A 15,632-nucleotide genomic window follows, 5' to 3' on the forward strand; every position below is an offset into this window, starting at 1 on the left:
CTTCATCCACACAGCTTCCTTGGCAGCTTCACTTGCGGCAATGTACTCGGCTTCGGTTGTGGAGTTAGTCATGGACCCCTGTTTGCTGCTTTTCCAGCAAACAGCACACGATCCTACCGTGAAAACATACCCAGATGTAGACTTTCTATCATTTGGATCCGATTGGAAATCGACATCAGTATACCCTAGAATCTGTAGTGAACCACCATCAAATACCAGACAAAACTCTTTTGTCCTTCGAAGGTATTTGAATATGTTCTTCATAGCTGTCCAATGCTCCTGCCCTGTGTTGGCCTGAAACCTGCTTACAACACTCACCGCCTGAGCAATGTCAGGGCAAGTGCACAACATGACATACATGATGCTCCCTACGGCTGAGGCATAGGGAACGTCTTTCATGCCCTCAATCTCCTCAGAAGTCTTGGGAGACATCTTCTTGGAGAGAGTGACTCCGTGCCTGAAAGGAACGTTTCCTTTCTTGGAGTTCTCTATGTTGTACCTTTTGACTATTTTGTCAATATAAGTAGTCTGGGATAATCCAATTATCCGCTTTGATCTATCTCTATAGAGTCGAAGACCTAGTATATATGAAGCATCTCCAAGATCTTTCATGGAGAACTACTGCGAAAGTCATGCCTTGAATGAAGTCAACATTCCTACATCATTCCCAATGAGTAGGATATCGTCCACATATAACACCAAAAATGTGACCTTATCCCCACTGGACTTTCTGTAAACACAGGGCTCATCCGGATTCTGCTCAAAGTCAAACGATTTGACGATAGAGTCAAAAGGGATGTTCAAACTCCTAGAAGTCTGCTTAAGTCCATATATGGATTTATTAAGTTTACACACCATGTGTTCCTGACCAGCATCAATGAAGCCTTGCGGCTGCTGCATGTAGATATCTTCACTAAGATCTCCATTTAGGAACGCGGTTTTGACATCCATTTGCCAAATCTCGTAGTCATGGTATGCTGCTACAGCTAGCAGGATCCTAATGGATTTAACATGGCCACAGGTAAAAAGTTTTCCTCATAGTCGATACCTTCTTTCTGAGTATACCCTTTCGCCACCAAACGAGCTTTGTAGGACTAAATCCTGCCATCGGGGCCCTTCTTCCTCTTGTAAATCTATTTGCAACCAATTGCTTTTACCTCGGAGGGTGGATCTACTAGAATCCAGACTCCATTGGCATCCATCGAGTCCAACTCAGCTCTCATGGCCTCCACCCACTTTTGGGAATCTATGTCCAACATAGCTTCCGCGTAATTCACGGGATTCTCTCACTAGTCAAAGCTTCCACCAGGTAACTATCCTGGTCATAACCATAATGGACTGGTGGCCTGGATACCCGGGTGGATCTTTTAGGTTGGTCACTACCTGGAACCTGTGGGACATCTCCCACTGATCCTGAGCTCTCCTCATCAAGAACTATTTCCTGATGATGAGTGTCCAAGATATAATCCGTCTCTAAGAACATGGCATTTCGACTGCAGAACACTTTCTGCTCACTTGGGTCATAGAAAAGATAGCCCACTGAATCCTTTGGGTAGCCTACAAACAGGCAACGACTGGTCTTGGATTCCAACTTGTCCGCATTCGTTCTTTTAACATGTGCAGGACAACCCCAAATCTTCAAGTGTCTGACACTTGGTTTCTTTCCGGTCCATAGTTTGTATGGAGTTTTCGGAACCGATTTGGTTGGAACTCTATTCAACACGTAAATTGTGGTCTCTAACGCATATCCCCAAAAGGATGTGGGCAATTCTGACAGTGTGAGAAGTGACCGGACCATGTCTAGTAGTGTCCTATTCCTCTTCTCTGAAACACCGTTAAGTTGGGATGTTGCAGGAGGAGCCAACTGTGAGATAATCCCATTGACCTTCAAGTAGTCCCATTGACCTTCAAGTATTCCTCCTCTCTGCGCCAATGTTGCACTTCGATCTCCAGGTACGAACAGTTCATTAAATCAAGAAATAAATAAAGAACAATTCAAAAAATAAATTTCAGATTTAATAAAATTAATTTCAGACCAATCTTCCTCAACAAGAAATGATTTCTTGAATTAAAGAAAACAATATGCACAAATCTTGGTAGAACAGCTTCTGCCCATTTGCGCAGGTTCAGATATGATTTTCTTGGTTCAAGATTCGAACCTGTGGCACTGATACCACTGAAAGAATGGTGGGATCCATCGTATGGACGCTAAAGATTGCGGAATAGGGTTGGGCGAATTTCAAAAATTTCCCACTTTCTTCCAACTAAGAATCATATTCCCTAATTTTAGAATCAAAATTCAAGGATTCTACTTGAACCATAACTGAACCAGATCTGAACCAAAAGACAAGGGAGGGATTATACCTGATCTAGACTAATAATATCTCCCAAAGTTGGTGTTCATGCCCAGAGAAGACACCAAGATCCGCTCCTGCTGAAGATGACACAACAACTGTGGAACGGAACCAGCAGAGTGCCTCCCACACACCGAATTCTTTAAAAGAATCCTCTGGAAACAATGAGCACCGGACTCGATCAGTTTTTCAGCAAAAACTGATATCAAGAACTGATTTCTTGATTCCCTTCTCAGTGAAGATCGAACTATGCAGCAGGTGGTGGCGACTAGAGGAGTTCCCTAATGCTGAATTGGCGTAGAAGCAATTTTCAGCTTAGAGAGAATGAGATCCTATCTCTGTCTTTCAGAGGAATGCCTCTGAAAACCCTAGGTTCGAATTCTAATCATTCTTGATAGGGTTTCCTCCTTTCTTGTTGATTAAGAATCCCCTAATCCTATTAGGAGTTATCCCAATCCAAATCTGTATTTGGATTGGGGATAATCTTAATCCTATCTGTAGATTAGGTTAGCCTACTCCTGATCTTATCAGGAGGTTACCAGACTGGTCTCTAAGAGTGGATAGGGTTAAAACCCCATCCTATAAGCTAACCCTACTCTCAGATCCACCCCATAAGTGGGTGATCATATCAACCCAGTTCGAAATGGGCTTTTGGCCCATTAAGTAATCAATGCTCAATTAGTTTCCAATCTACTGTCCAATTGGGCTTCTTTATATGGCGTGGGACCCAAGCATTGATCTATACACCAGCCACATGGATTCCGCCTAGCCTTTATTACAAGGCCAAGCCGAATTCACTAGAAAGCCCAGTGAACCCCTGAGCCCATCATATGGACCCTATAGGCCCAACACTTACACTAAGTGGTCCCTACGCCAAGCCATCTTATAAAACCAAGGGACTGTGGGCAGGTGCAAGATTAACCCATCAGGTATTATCCCAAATGGCCTTACACTTAACCTCTCAACCCATAATGATCAATTGCCGGCAGTTTGGTTTCCATCAAAGAGAATGCATTCCCGATCATTACCTTTGTCCGACAAAGGGGTTGATCCCGTCACTATGATCACCCACTCAGATGAATTCTCAGACTATCCCAACATACCCAGGTTTTGACCCCCGCTAAGGATCTCACTGATTGGCATATCAAAGACAGCCTAATCCGATACCTAGTGCAGTACCATAATCGGGTCTAGGGGTCAGGTGTAACTTTCCAATTTTGCCCATCAATCTCCAAGATCCAGGGCAATACTGGAAATCTGGTCCGAACCAAGGGTTCAATTAATCCTACACTGCATGTGCCTTGGGTCTTACCCTGGCGGCTAAGACAAGCCACCCCTATAGTTGGCAGCACACCAGTGTCAGCCTTGGCTGGATAAATCTCCCCAGAATTATCCAACGGCTGTGAACATTCAAAACCAATAGAAGCCTCATTAAGTGTCCAGTTTTAGGGTCTTACACAGAAGCATACCACTCAACATGAATCAAACATGTACTTTATTTATTTACATTAAATATCAAAAGTACATCAAGACGTCCCCTCTACCAACAATCTCCCGTAGTACATGGTACTTCCTCTCGATGTGCTTTGACTTCGAGTGGGTTCGAGGCTCCTTAGCCTGGGCGATGGCTCCATTGTTGTCACACAACAACGGGATGGGTGATGTGCTGGACGAAACCACTCCTAATTCGTGAATGAACTTCTTCATCCACACAGCTTCCTTGGCAGCTTCACTTGCGGCAACGTACTCGGCTTCGATTGTGGAGTCTGCCGTGGACCCTTGTTTGCCGCTTTTCCAGCAAACAGCACACGATCCTATCGTGAAAACATACCCATATGTAGAATTTCTATCATCTGAATCCGACTGGATATCGGCATCAGTATACCCGACTGGAAATCGACATCAGTCGCCTCTTCGGCATGGGTAGGTGAGAAGTAGCTCATGTGCATACAGGTCGGGCACATACCTTGCAGTGTCTACTCATTTCGGTGTACATTTACATCAGATTATTCTTACTTATGCCTAGCTTGCTAGCTCGACACTTTGGAGTAATCCACACTTAGAAAAATTTTCTGCACAATCAAGATTTTTGCACGAGGAGAGGAACAAAAGGATTCAATTCATTCAAGGCACATTTTTAGTACACTAAATAAAACACAAAAGGGAAGGTTACAACTAGTTAACTAAGCTTGGAGACTCGAGACATCAAATATATATGGGAGGTCCAAGAAAAGAGGCAAGTAAAGTTAGTCATTCTGGGGCTCCTCTCCCCAACCAGCAACATCCTCGGGCAGATCGGTCTCTATGGCGTCCTTAGCGATGGTTTCTTTAATGGCCTCCTCAATGTTTTTTGTAGCCTTCTCTGTTGTCTCTTCGCCAAGGTCATCATTGCCGCTCCCCTCTTTGGAGTCTGGGTCTTTTGTTGCCTTGTCGGCCATTTCATGAGTTACCCGGTCATGGTGACAACCTTGAGGTCGAGCCCAAGGTACTCATGTCACATCAGCCATCTATTGAGCTTAAAGCCTTTCCAATAAGCAGTCGTGCTAGTCTCTATCCTTAGTTGGTAGAATTCCTTCGAACTCTTGTGCCTAGATGGTGTTACTCGCGACCTCCGCTATCACCTCAATGAATATGGTCTCACGCTCTTTCATAAGAGCTTGGATATTTTCTTTCTCCCACTGAAGGTCCTCCTTCATCAAGAGCTTGATTAATCCCTTTTAAGCCTGAACATCATTTTCCGGTTTATGGACTTGACCGAGGGCCTTCTGCAGTTCACTTTGAACCTTCTTGGAGGAGTCCTCGGCTATAAGGGCTCTCTTCAGGTGTAGGTCGGATTGTTGCGCCAAAGAATGGATCATAAAGTTCACCTGCCAAAGGAAGGAAGAAAATTTCTAAGATGTTAAGGCCTTTTATAGTCATGGAAGTGTAGCCCAACCTATTAAGGGTCAAAGGCCTGTTATAGTCATGAAAGAGGGAGATGGTATGTACAACGGTGTGGGTTGAGTTGGGGTGGAGTTGATCTATGGTGATGTCAAAAAACTTGACGACCTCAATAATATAGGGGTGGAGTGGGAAGTGCAGCCCGGTCGTGAGTTGCGCCTCGAACACCATGATCTCATTGTGATCATGGTTCCAAGGATACTTTCCTAAGGGAATGCTATATACGAGGTTATCAGGTAGCCTGTGGCAAGCAACCAAAGCTAGGAGCTTGTCAGCTGTCATGATCGAAGGGCCGAAGTTATCTGGTCCCCAAGTGTGGCGTGAGGTGGAGGCTCCCTTCCCAGAAGCCTTGCACTCTTGCAGGGAAATGGGTTAGGGTTCGACTCTTCAGCCTATGCCAAGGTCCCCACCTCGGCTCTAGTGGACTCATCAATTAAGCTGAAGAGACTATCGGTATTGATGCTAGACATGACAAACTAAGTGGAAAGGAAAAGACAAATAGAAAACAAAAGCGGAGACAAGACGAACTCACCTAAAAGAACCAAGAAGATAACAAAGCGACCTTGGGAACAAGGGTAGGTGGGCACCGACCTGTAGACAAAGGCACGACCTCAAAACTCAATATGGAAAATATGGCGAAGAAGATGGGTTCTAGGGACCCCCTATTTATAGCCATTATACCTGGCATCCAATGGTCCAGATTTGCATGATCCAACGACTCTCATGAAAACTAGTTGCATGCCTACTGAGGCCAAATTTGGTTGAATGTGTGTTTTGGCATCCATAGAGTTTATAACTCGCGTGATGTCCACATGTCCCTGATATGTGACCTAGTTTTTTTATCAAGTTGTGTGAGTTATTACGGCTCGACCATTGGGCCAGGCATCGGACTAGAAGAAAATTGGGCCAAATCCAACTGAGCTTATCATGAACTCCCCACACTGGGTTGAGACCCCTAGCATAGGGAGTGGGGGGCAGTTGATGAGGGGTAATTTGGCCCAACCTAGTTAGTAGTAACATGTGGACTCAACGTAGTGACTAGATGCATGATTCAACATTCTCAGCCACTTAGCGGGTCAAACTACACCTCGGTAGGTCGAATCACTCTAAGCACCTCGACCACCCCTAGAGCCTTGGTGTCTGAGCATCTCAGGATGATTTGGCTTGCCAAAGTGACGTGTGGTGCACATTAGAAATCTTGCCAGCCATCTCCGAACACTTCGGGATTATGTCATCATCCTGCCTAAATCGGATGGACACAATAAGCCTTATCGGCTACCTTGTAATCCACCTTCTAGAGTGGAACAAACTCCTAGGGTTTAGGCCAAAGATCTTGGGAGTGTTTCATGAGAGCTACGGCAACTCAACTATATACGGATAGCCGGACCCTACAGGAAGGAAGGGTGAAATTTCAAAAATTTCTCTCTCCCATGTGGGAATCACATTCCCTATTATAGAAAACTACATTTTCAAAGAACAATCTTGAACTTAAACCAAACCAAATCTAAAACCAAAAGGTAGGAGGGGGATATACCTGATATGGAGTAGTAATAACCCCCAACGAAGGTGTTCACACCCAAGGAAAATACCAAAAAGTACTCCCATTGAAGATGACATAGTGTAGGGTGGAGCAGAATCAACAGGGTGGTTCTTTAGCAAGAACCGAATTCTTCAGTAAGAACTCAATGGAGGGCAGGTGAGCATAACTTCTGATTACCTTTTCTCCCAAAAGATAATATCAAGAACTCTTCTTGATCGCTTCTATAGGTGGAGATCGAACTAGTTATGGCAGCAATAATAGAAAATAGAGGCAGTCTAACTGTGTGTTATTTTCTCTCTTGAATCAGTATAACTAAAGAATTAACTGGAGGTTTGCCCTGCTCCTCTATTTATAGCCTTAAAGACAGGTTTTCCTAATCTCATTAGGAGTTTCCTAATCCAAATCCTGTATTTGGATCTAGACTCTCTTTAAGGGATAAGAATAATCTCTTATTTTATCTGCAAATAAAGATCAACCCTTTTAATCTAATTAGGAGTTTTCTGATCCAAATCTCTATTTGGATCTGGACTCTCTAAGTGGATAGGGATATTCCCTTATCCTATCTGCTGATCTAAATCCTAGAACCACCCATCTTTAATTAATCTCATTAAGCCAGTTCGAATTGGGCTTTAGGTCCATTAAGTCCATGTGCCCACTTATCCTCCAAACTGTTGCCTCGTTGTATATCCTTGTATGGCGTGGGACCCAAACATTGATCTATACATCAGACACATGGGTTTAGCCTAGCCTTTGTAACAAGGCTTGACTCCTTAGCCTTGTATCCTTGTATCCCATAGTATGTGGTACTTCCTCTTGATGTGCTTTGACTTTGAGTGGGCTCGTGGCTCCTTAGCCTGAGCGATAGCTCCAGTGTTGTCACACAATAATGGAATGGGTGATGTACTGGATGGAACTACTCCCAATTCATAAATGAACTTCTTCATCCATACAACTTCTTAAGCAACTTCACTTGCGACAATGTATTCAGCTTCGGTTGTGGAATCCGCCATGGTCCCCTGTTTGCTGCTTTTGTAGCAAATAGCACACGATCTTATTATGATAACATATCTAGATGTAGACTTTCTATCATCTAGATCTGACTAGAAGTTGGCATCAGTATACCCTTGGATCTGTAGTAAACTACCATCGAATACCAAACAAAACTCTTTTGTCCTTCGAATGTAATTGAGTATGTTTTTCACAATAGTCCAATGCTCCTGCCCTGGGTTTGATTGGAATCTGCTTACTACACTCACTGCTTGAGCGATGTTAGGACAAGTGCACAACATGGCATACATGATGCTCCCTACAACTGAGGCATAGGGAACGCCCTTCAAGCTCTCAATCTCCTCGGGAGTCTTGGGAGACATGCCCTTGGAGAGAGTGACTCCATGCTTGAAAGGAACATTTCCTTGTAGTTCTCCATACTATATCTTTTGACTATCTTGTCAATATAAGCAGATTGGTATAGTCCTATTATCCTCTTCGATCTATCTTTATACAGTCGAAGACCTAGTATGTAGGAGGCTTCTCCAAGATCTTTCATAGAGAATTGCTGTGAAAGTCACACTTTTACCATAGTCAACATTCATACATCATTCCCAATGAGTAGAATGTCATCTACATACAAAACCAAGAACATAATCTTATCCCTACTAGTTTTCCTGTAAACACAGGGCTTATCTGGGTTTTGCTCAAAGTCAAACCTTTTGACAGTGGAGTCAAACTGGATGTTCCAACTCCTAGAAGCTTGCTTAAGTCCATATATGGATCGGTTTAATTTACATAACATGTGTTCCTGACCCGCAACTATAAAACATTGTGGTTGCTGCATATAGATATCTTCACTAAGATCTCCATTCAAGAATGCAGTTTTGACATCCATTTGCCAAATCTCGTAATCATGGTATGCTGCTATAGCTAGTAGGATCCTAATGGATTTAAGCATGCCTACCGACAAAAAGGTTTCCTCATAATCGATTTTCTCTTTCTGAGTGTACCCTTTTGCCATAAGACGAGCCTTTTAGGTCTCAACCTTACCATCGGGGCCCTTTTTCCTCTTATAGTTCCATTTGCAACCAATTGCTTTTACCCCAGGGGCAGATGTACTAGAGTCCAGACTCCATTGGTCTCCATTTTGTCTATCCCAACTCTTATGGCATCTACTCACTTCAAAGAATCTATGTCCAATATAGATTTCATATAAGTTACGGGATCCTCCTCACTATCATCAAGTAACTATCCTGGTCATAGACGAAACAAACTGGAGGCTTGGAATAGGTAACCCACAAAGCCTTTGGGGTAGCCTACGAATAGACAACGACTGGTCTTGGATTCCAATTTGTCCGCACTCATTCTTTTAACATCTGCTGGACAACTCCAAATCTTCAAGTGTCTTACACTTGGTTTCTTACCGGTCCAAAGCTCATAGGGAGTCTTTGGAACTGATTTGGTTGGAACATGGTTCAACACATATATCACAATCTCTAATGCGTAACCCCAAAAGGATGTGGATAACTTTGAGTGTATGAGAAGTGATCAAACCATATCCAATAAAGTCCGGTTCCTTTTCTCTGGCACACTGTTTATTTGTGGTGTAGTGGGAGGAGTAAACTATGATACTATCCCTTTGACCTTCAAATAATCCTTGAATTCGTCAGAGAGATATTCGCCACTTCAATCCGATCGAAGGGTCTTAATTTCTCTCCCCAAGTACTTCTCAACCTCTTGTCTGAATTCTCTAAACTTTTCAAAGGATTCAAACTTGTGTCTCATTAGGTAAACGTAACCATATCGAGAGTAATCATTGGTGAATGTTATAAAATAAACATACTGGTTACTTGTCCTGACACTCATGGGACCACATACATCAGTATGCATAGAGTCAAGCATGCTTGTACATCTTTCAGTTTTACAGTTAAATGGTTGTTTTGTCATCTTACCCTGAAGGCAAGGTTCACATGTTGGAAGATCTTTTACAGTTAGAAAATCCAAAGGACCATCTTTCACCAACCTTGTGATACGATCTATGTTGATGTGGCTAAGTTGAAAATGCCACAGGTAGGTAGGATTAATTGTATCACATGTTCTTTTCTTGGGGATATCATCCGATGTAGTTTCGGTTATGTTAGTTTCTAGAGAATGATGGAGAACATAGAGACCATTCTCAAGTTCTCCGTATGCAAGGAATTTGTTATTTCTTTTGATAGTAATCGTATTACTAAAAAACACAGAATATCCATCCACACACAGTTTTGAAATAGAAATTAGATTTCTTCTCAAATTTTGTACATAAAGACAACATTTTAGTACAATGATTCATTCTCTAAAAATTAACTCTATAATTCTTATGGTTGTAGCTGCAACACTTGCAAAAGTCCCCAAGTAAAGAGTCACTTCTCCATCATTCAGTGTTCTGATTATCCCGAACCCCTGTAATGAATTACACGCATGAGTCGAAGCCCTGGAGTTAATACACTAGGAAGTAAAAGTTTCCAACAAATTGGTTTCTATGACAAAGGATTCGAAATTACCTTGTTTCTTGGAATCCAGGTACTGAGGATAGTTCCTCTTTTAGTGGCTGGCTTGCTTGTAGAAGTGACAAGCATCTGATGCTTTGCCCTTCCTCTACCTTTTGGACATAAAAGCTTTCTTTTGAGGCTTTCTCTTTGCCTTCCTCTTCTTCTTTCCTGATTTACCAGCTTCAACAAGCATGGCAATGGGCTAATCCTTCTTGATTAGTTCATCGGCCCTCTACAACATATTGTTGAGTTCCTGGATGCTAACATTTAGCTTGTTCATGTTGCAGTTCATGATGAACTGATTGAAGGAAGGAGACAAATAATTTAGGATGGCGTCCACCTTAGTGACATGGTCAAGCCTGGATCCAAGAGCTTCAAGTTCATTGATATATCCCACTTAAGACAATGGTCATGAACCTATTGGTACTTGGATATCTATGCGGTCATGAACTATTTCAAACCTTCTATCGAGTAGAACGATTCTACTCTTCATACATCGTCCTCAGATTGTCCAAGATATCCTTGGATAATTTGATCTGGTCGAACTGTCATTGTATCAGATTGTCTGAGGATGCAATGATGAAGCTGCGGGCAAGGGAATTTTTTTCTTCCCATTCTTGGTAGTCCCTCCTATGGGCCTCAGAAGCCCTATCTCTCAGACGTTGCGGGATAGGAATTTTAGCTACTTTGTCCAACTTTTCTGGTGTCAGGACCAACATAGGGTTATAGTACCAGTCAACATAGTTTAGGCCCTTAAGTTTGTTTTCATCCAATAATTTAGCAAATTTTCCGTTTGCCATTTTTGATAAAAAGCAAATATTAGTCTACAACCTTATTTGATTCATGTTATCTACATAGATATGGCTTTTAATCTATGTTCCATTTTCATTTATTCATCTCTAGGATTTCCCTCTTGTCTCAGTGATGGAGACTGCGAATTGTCTTTGGAAATGTGGGAAATCCCATAGGGTGCATGGAGCCAACTATTCCAGCTGCATAACCCCACCACTTTTTTGTGAATGATCATATCCACTTATCTTATGAGCTTTCCCTTTGGCCTCTGTCAGACAAGGTTCATTGCCATTTTAGGTTAAACCTTTCTATCCAGTGAGTGTGCACCCATCATGTTCGTGAACGCCAAAGTACCGTGAGAGATTCTTCCATTTTAAGATAGGACCCTCCCACATCGGTCTATGACACTCCTATCATCTCATGAAATAATCCAACAGATCTAGTAGCAAATGGATAACCCAAATTTATTGTGCGTTTCCTCATTATTGAAGGACCCATCTTCATGCTAATGATGGAAGACCTTTAGAGAGTTTATCATATGAATCTCCCTATCACATGTACCCATATTTTAGGAGGGAACAAAATATTACAACTTAGTTTAATTTAGGTCAAACCAAAGTGGCTCCCACTAACCTTTTTAAAGCCAAATTTTGGTGGGCCCTAAACGGCTAGGGTTCTGCACGGTTCCTCTTGGGGAGGAGGCTGGTGTGGAGCTCACCATGAAAGGAGATCATCCAATGATCTTTAGGGACACCATGTCAATGACGTGCATTCAGCCATGGTGTGTGCAAGAGCTACTATCGTATCAACATGGGCCAAATACTTATGGCCCATGAACGTTGCACATCACACATCCATACATCACATGTAGGAACAAAATTGATCCAATCAATTAATATCTGTAAAACCCATTAATAAAGCCCATAATTATCCATAATACTATTGATTAATATTATCTACGTATATGGGCTGAATTGCAAAGAGCAGTTTGGCCCATATAGCTTTTATGCAGTTAATGGGCTAAAGCAGTTTTAACACATTAAAACTGGGTTTTAAAGGTGTGGGCTGAATTGCATCTTACAATTAACCATCAATCCTGGACCCAAGAATGAAAAATTAGGGCTGAGAACAGCCCCCATCAAACCACAGATTCGGTCCAACCAGTTTAGTCCAATCTGGTTCAAATGGGTCTAGGGTTTGATTTTTTTAATTCAAGATTATGATCTGAATTTAAATTACTGATAAAAGACATTCAAGAATTAGTAGAAGGGCTGTTTGTAGATCTGCTACCTTGTAAAACAGAGGTTAGTTCGCAGTTTGTAGTTTCTCAAACTACAAATCACAGATAGCCGAACCCTAATCTGCGAAACTCCTTCCATTTGCTTCGAATTTGAATGAAATAGAATAGAAAAAAACCCTAATTTTCTATTAATATTATATCAAAAAGAATTCCTATACATTCTGTCTAAAAATTAAAAGAATTAATTACAGACAAGAATGAATAGAATAATAGGAGTGCAGACTTCTTGCGAGTTCGATCTCTACCGTATGGACAATCCATAAATCAAGATAATATAAAGAACAATTCTAAATATAAATCAAATTTATAAAATTTAATTTCAGATCAATTGTCCTTAGATCTGGGAACCAATTTCCCAAAAAATCATTAATTTGCACAAATTGAGTAGAACGCCTTCTGCCTATTTGTGTAGTTTCAAGTCTAGTTAATTTTGGTTCAAGATTTGAAGCTAGGCTCTGTTACCACCAAAGGAATGAGAGATCCATCATATGGATAGCCGAACCCTATAGGAAGGTAGGGCAAAATTTCAAAAATTTCTCTCTCCCATGTGGGAATTACATTCCATATTTTAGAAAACTACATTTTCAAGGATCAATCTTGAACCTAAACTAGACCAGATCTGAAAACAAAAGGTAAGAGAGAGATATACTTGATACGGAGTAGTAGTAACCCCCAACAAAGGTGTTCACGCCCAAAGAGAATACCAAAAATTGCTCCCATTGAAGATGACACGGCATAGGGTGGAGCAAAATCTGTAGGGTGGTTCTTCAGCAAGAACCGAATTCTTCAGTAAGAACTCAATGGAGGGCAGGTGAGCACAACTTCTAATTATCTTTTCTCCCAAAAGATAATATAAAGAACTCTTTTTGATCACTCCTATAGGTGGAGATCGAACTGGTTATGGCGGCAATAGCAGGAAAAGGCAAGAGCAGAAAATAGAGGCAGTCTAACTGTGTGCTATCTTCTCTCTTGAATCAGTATAACTGAAGGATGAACTGGAGGTTTGCCCTGCTCCTCTATTTATAGCCTTAAAGAGAGGTTCTCTTAATGCCATCAGGAGTTTCTTAATCCAAATATTGTATTTGGATCTAGACTCTCCTTAAGAGATAAGGATAATCCCTTATCTTATCTGCAAATAAAGATCAACCCTCCTAATCTAATTAGGAGCTTCCTGATCCAAATCTCTATTTGGATATGGGCTCTTTGAGTGGATAGGGATAATCCCTTATCCTATCTACTGATCTAAATCCCAGAACCACCCCTCTTTAATTAATCTTACTAATTAAATCCTAGATCCATACATCAGCCACATGGGTTCAACCCAGCATTTGTTACAAGGCCTAGCCGAGTTCACTGTAGGAGATAATGAAACCTTGAGTCCATCACCATGGGCTTTTAATGGGCCCAAAATTTACACTAAATGGTCTCTGGGTCAAGCCACCTTATAAAAACCCAAGGACTATGGGTAGATACAAGATTAGCCCATCAGGTATTACCCTCAATTTTCATACACTTAACCTCTCAGCCCATAATGATTAAACACTGCCCGACAAGAGAGGACCTCTCCCTCAGTTGCAGGGAACAGTGTTGCACTCTCTACTCACATGGATCCCCAAAATTAAAACCTTTTGCAAACGTTTTGAAACCATAATATTTTGCATAACAAATTTCAATGGTTGAAGTCAATTGCTGGCAGTTTTGGTTTGCATTAGAGAAGGTGCATCCCTGATCATTCACTTTGTTCGACAAAGAGAGCTAATCCTGTCACTATGATCACCCGCTCAAATGAATTCTTGGACTGTCCTAACATACCCAAGTTTTGACCCCCTCTAAGCATCTCATTGATTGGCATATCAAATATAGCCCAATCCGACATCTAGTGCAATATCATAATCGAGTCTAGGGGGTCAGGTATAACATTCCAGTTTTGTTCATCTATCTCCAAGGTCTAGGGCGATATTAGAATTCTAGTCTGGTTCAGGGTTTCAAGAAAACCCACACTGCATGTTCCTCAGGTTTCACCTTGGCAGCTGAGACAAGCCACCCAACTAACTTGGCAACACATCAGTGTCAACCTTGGTAGGATAAATCTCCCTAGATCTATCCAATGGCTGTGAAGATTCTAAACTAACACAAGTCTCATATGTGTCCAATTTAAGGGTGTTACACAGAAACACACCATAATAACATGAATCAAATATATACTTTATTCATTTACATTAAATGTCATAAGGTACATCATTCTGATTGGAGCTAAGGGCATACATTGTCTAACACAAGGTACACACGATTACTTGCATTCAAGCTTTCATCTTGCTACCAGAATACAATACTAACTTAAGTTTCGGCGACCTCGCCGGGTTAGTCACCCCGGGTTCTTTGATTTGCTTTCTTGGAGTTTGAACCAGCTCGCTAAGCGACTAGCATCCATGTAATCTTTTATCTAGGAGCTTCCAGATCGCGCACCATCAGTTCTTATCACATGGGGCATATATGCCAATTCATGGAATATTGGCCCTTTCACTTGTAATTTATTACACAATAATTGATACACAATAGTATTAGTAGCAAGCTCATCTTCTACATGTGTTTGTGTGGATATTTTTTTTTGTTGAATAGAAGGTTTTGAACATTAGGAATTATGGTGTTCTCAAATAGGAAAAACGTTTCACTTATGTAAGCATGATGTCATTGGTGAGATATAATTTCTATATCACACAAGGAATGATTGTGTATCTTCTTCACCTTATGCTATTAAAAAGTTTTTTTATTATTTTTATTTTGCATATATTATGTAATAACAAGTTATTTGGCGCTTTAGCCACATAAAAAATACTATATGGTAATTTTCTTAGTCTATAGTCAAACTAATATAAACTTGTTCATTTGATTAAAGATTATGGCAAAGATTAAGATTTACATTTTCATATGGCATACAAGCATAATACACATGGCTTTATTAAAGAGAAACCGTATAGAACACCCTCTTTTGGGTTGTATGGTTCCAAAAAACAAAAACGAAAGGGCTGTTTATATACATGATTTTATTAAAGGGAAGCCTTATGTAAAACACCCTCTTTTGAGCTATATGGTTCCAAAAAAAGTAAAGAAAAAAGGCAACACAATATGATTAAATGGGTTACATAGTTGAAGAAATGAGTTTTTATTGATGCCCTAGGAAGAAT

The sequence above is a fragment of the Nelumbo nucifera genome, chromosome 3, assembly GCF_055504915.1.
Source record: "Nelumbo nucifera cultivar China Antique chromosome 3, China Antique-T2T, whole genome shotgun sequence".
Classification (NCBI taxonomy): Eukaryota; Viridiplantae; Streptophyta; class Magnoliopsida; order Proteales; family Nelumbonaceae; genus Nelumbo; species Nelumbo nucifera.